Below are 4,809 nucleotides of genomic sequence, written 5' to 3' on the forward strand. Positions count from 1 at the left end.
TTTTCTTTTTTTCTTTCATGTGTCACCACCAAATCTTCAACCTACCTACCTATGCACCCATGCTTTCTGTCTTTTCTCTTGGCACAATGTTTGATGTGTCCCTTCCCTATCAGAATCTAATCCTTCACTTGTACCTTGCATTTCACCTCCTCCTGCCTACTCAAAAGCCCTTCACTCCTTTACCTATTAAACCATCAGCTTTTCTCTCTATACGAGATCAGTACTACCAGTGCACAAATATGCCTTGAAATCTGCCATCTTAAAAAGTGATAACAATCTTTGATCCCTCATTTCTCTCTAGCTACCACCTCAACTTATCTCTTCTTTTTGATCAAATTATCTATAGTGACTGCCTCTGCATCCTTATCTCCTGTATTCCCCCATAACTTCTTCAGCCAAATGCCTAAACCCCACTTCACCACTGAAACTACTCTTGTCAAAGTCACCAGGGACCTATATGTGACAAAACTAATGGTTTTCTTCCAATGACCCATACATTTGTTTTGTTTCAGTCTTAATCTCTTTCTTGAGTTTCCCACTCACACAACATAGTGCCTACTCAGTATAACACTATGATTTCCAGTAGGAAACTCCAGCGGTGGCACATATCAGTTACATATACTGAATCATATCTGTTCTGTGTAGAAAAATGCCCTTTCTCATTAACAAGTTCCTATGAGAACAACAGGTAATTATTTTAATTGCACTCCTAACTTCTCAAATTTAACATGTCTAAAATCAAACTCTTTACCCTTAAAACTGTTCTTCCTCTAGTCTCTGCATCTCAGTTAAATGGCATCATCACAAACCTGCTGCTCATTACAAAAACCTGCTCGCCTCATGCTTGCTCTTAACCTGTCACCCACACATAGCATGTCACCAAGTCCTGTTGCCTCTACTTCAAAAACAAGTCCTGAATTCATCCATTTCTCCTCATATCCCTTGCTACCAGCCTAGTCCCCATCACTACCATTTTGCACTCAGACCACTGCCAACTGCATCTCCCAAATCCTCTCACTGCACCTAGAATTAAAATCTAAACTTCTTATTGCAACTTAAAATCTCAACATGACCTGGGCCCTGCTCTCCTTTGAATTCATGCCACACATCTCTCTCTTTCTTGAACTTACTTCCCATCAGACAGCATTACTCTGCTGTGTGGTCTTCATCCTCGTTTTGTTTATGTCTTTCTACCCTACACCCTTCTCACTTCCTCCCTCTCGCCCTTTCTGTGTGGCTTGCACTTTAAACAACCCTTTTCAGCTCTCAAAGACCCAAAATGGCCAGTAGCTTCCACAGTGGCCACTCTCTGAGCCACTTTCAGAGTCAGATGCTTGCAAAGGAGGCAGATCTTTTACATGTCCTTTCACAACCCCCTTCCCACTGCTTTGTGGCTCAGACAACGTTCAGTGGCTCTTATCTTATTCCAGACTGGGGGCCACGCGGTTAGCTCCTAATATCATGACATTTGTTGCATAGTGCGTGCCCCGCTAATGCTGCCTTTGCTATGTGGGCCACGTGGCCTTGTCCTCTCTCGAATTTACCCTCCCAAATCATTTCCTGGATGCGTGCAGTCCACTCTTCTGTTAGATCCTCATGTACGATGTTGGCATGTATGACGTTCAGATTTGCAAGTTGGATGGCAATATGTTGGACCTGCATGTCCCACACCCTCAGTCTGTGTTTATTTTGTTGTTGTTATGAGGTATACTACACACAGAAACAACTCTGACTTATCTTAATCAACCCTTAACTTTTATATCTGCATCTAATAGGTGCTGGAATCTATATTGGTTAATAAAATCCATTACGCTTCTGAACAGTTACATGGAAACTGATTTTGGGGTCGGGGAAGTGAGAGAAAACAAGTTCTAATTTTAAGGCTGAAAGAGAAAATTATCTATTTAAAGAAGCTCTGAGATGGAATCTTTTAAAAAGTTAAATGTATAGCCCTCTATGTCCTCTGTTTCACATCCACTAATTCAACCAACCACTGATGGAAAATGCTTGGGGAAAAATTACAATATTAGTTGTTGCTGACGTGTATTAAGCAGTTAGGCCTACGATGGTTACATCTGTACTGAACATGTACATACTTTTTTATTGTTGTTTTCATTCCCTAAACAGTACAGTATAACAAATATTTACATAGTATTTACAGTTTTTTAGGTATTATAAGTAATCTAAATATGATTAAAAGTATACTGGAGGATGTTCATAGGTTATATATAAATACTCTGTTATTTTATACAAGACTTGAGCATCGGGCAGATTTTGGTATTGGAAGCAACCCTCCCCCAATCAAGGGGTGACTGTATCTCAGTTTGCAAGTTGATAATTTTCAGATCACATTTTCATAAACTGAGATAGACTGAATACACAAATAGCACTTGCATTACTTTATGAATATAATTCATGGCACTTTATGTGGGCAATATAAGGAAGGAGACACAAATCATTATAGGCAGTACTAACACCTCACTCTGAAACTTTAATTTTTTAATCTATTTTGTGAGTTGTCAGAGAAATTGCACTCCGTGATTAATTTAAGAAATAAGGCAAACCATCCTGACTAATACAGTTGTCCATTGTTGTTTAAATTATGTTGGCAGCGTTGTTTCCTGGAAACATTTAAAAAGCAAAAGCATTTTAAACATTTTGCACTCATCCTTAGTTCAGGCTACTGGTTGCCTTCTATTTTTATTCTCTGGCTCATAAATTCCTACCCTAAATGTTAGAGAAATAAAAGCATATTTTCATGATAAGTCAAAGATACATATTAAGACTTAAGATTAAAAATAACCATTATTTTTGTCATAAAAACTATTCTATAAATATAGTCACATTCATTTAAAATAAATAGAATGTTATGTTATAATCCTAGTCAGAGTATGGCACAATTTTATAATATGGTATTATTATCTGAAGTCTACAAATTTCCCAGTAGGAATACTTAATTTCTTTTAATGTGACTAAGTCATTTCTCAATTTCTCTGTGCCTCTTCCCCCAGAAATTGGTAAATTAGTATAAGTTATGTGGCATTAGTATAAGTAAATTAGTATAAGCTATATGGTATTAGTATAAGTTATATTGGTAAATTAGTATAAGTTAAAATAAAATATAGTGGTTCATTAAGTAGACATCAGTGATTCTAACGGCAATAATTTTTTTCACAGATTTTTAAAAATCTAGGTATAAATATCTATTGTAAATATTGAGACTTCTTAAATGAATGTCTATCAATACTGATCAATGATTTATGCATTTTAAGAATCATGAATATACAAGATTCTATTAAGGGAACAAGAAATTCAGAATTCTGATTAATTTTAATTGCTTTATATAATTTCAGTTGAATTATTCAAAAGGAATATGTTGACATTAAGGTCGTGGAAAAAAAGTTCAATGGCTAACTTATCTTAAGTAGCTTGTCTCAAACGCTTTATTTTGTAATGATTTTAATATCTTAGCTTATTTTGAGCTGGCTATTTGTTTTCCAATGGTAAAATATTTTATTCTCATAAATACTTCATTAAACATTTGTATCCTTCAGGCCATAGATGAAATCAACCTAATTTTCTTCTCAAGAAACAGTGGAATATTACTCAGCCATCAAAAAAAAAATGAAATTTTACCATTTGTAATGACATGGATGGACCTAGAGGTTATGATGCTGAATGAAATAGGTCAGACAAAGATAAGTACCATATGATTTCACATATATGCAGAATCTAAGGAACAAAAAGAACAAATTAATCAAAAACAGACTCACAAATATAGAGGACAATCCAGTGATGGCCAGACAGGAGGAGGGTTTGGTGGGCTGGGAGAATGGAGTGAAGAGTTAAAGAAGTACAAATTAGTACTTGGTCACAGGGATGGGGAGCATGGCATAGGGAATGCAGTCAGCAGTAATGTAATGGCTATGTGGAGAGCCAGAAGAGAGAAAGAGCAATCTGAGGGATTGTTTCATAAACTATATAAATGTCTAACCAATGTACTATATACATGAAACAAAATAAAATAAAACTTAAAAAAAAAACAATTTAAGATAGGTGCATAAACATAAAATTTTAAATAAAAGTACTGAAGACAAATTATAATACACAAAATTCAAAAACAATTATAGAAAATACAAATTGTCTCTGTAAACTTCCCAAAGTAGCAAAAGATAATAATATGAAATGATGTTTCAGTTAAAGTAAAAATATTCTCAAGAAGATGATAATTTTAATCTACTGGGTGCAAGATTTTATTTTTCAGGGCTTTGGGAGTTCGCAAGTACTGCCAGCACACACACACACACACACACACACACACACACAATTTTTTTAGGAGAGGCAACTCTTGGTTGACCTGACCAAGATTGCAAGGACCTTGTCAGCTTTCAATCCCTTATTTTTGATTTTTATTTTTTATGCCTACAACACCTGGTCTTCCTAGGTGGTCTCCCATCCAAGTACTAACCAGGCCCGACACTGATTAACTTCCGAGATCAGATAGGATTGGGCTTGTTCAAGGTAGCATGGCCATAGACTGCCAGCACTTATAAAACACTGACTATGTGCCAAAGACTTTAAAGGGCTTGCATCTATACGTAGTGTAGTCCTCATAACAACCTCATGACATAAGTACCATTATTATCTCTTTTTTTAATAAAAAAGAATAGGTACAGAAGTGTTAAATATCTTGGCAGTAATCACACAAGTAAATAGCCGAGTCAGAATTCAAACCCTTAGATCTAGCTCTGAAGCTTCTTTGCTGAACTGCTGTGCTATGGTATTAACTCACATGAATTGGATTCATAT

General features: G+C 35.8%; 1 pseudogene; it reads right to left on the bottom strand.

The window, feature by feature from the left end:
• Positions 1-4,419: 4,419 nt before the first annotated feature.
• On the bottom strand, positions 4,420-4,538 carry LOC120597760 (uncharacterized; annotated as a pseudogene).
• Positions 4,539-4,809: the final 271 nt, after the last annotated feature.

Source organism: Pteropus medius, unplaced genomic scaffold, assembly GCF_902729225.1.
Source record: "Pteropus medius unplaced genomic scaffold, Ma_sr-lr_union100, whole genome shotgun sequence".
NCBI lineage: Eukaryota > Metazoa > Chordata > Mammalia > Chiroptera > Pteropodidae > Pteropus > Pteropus medius.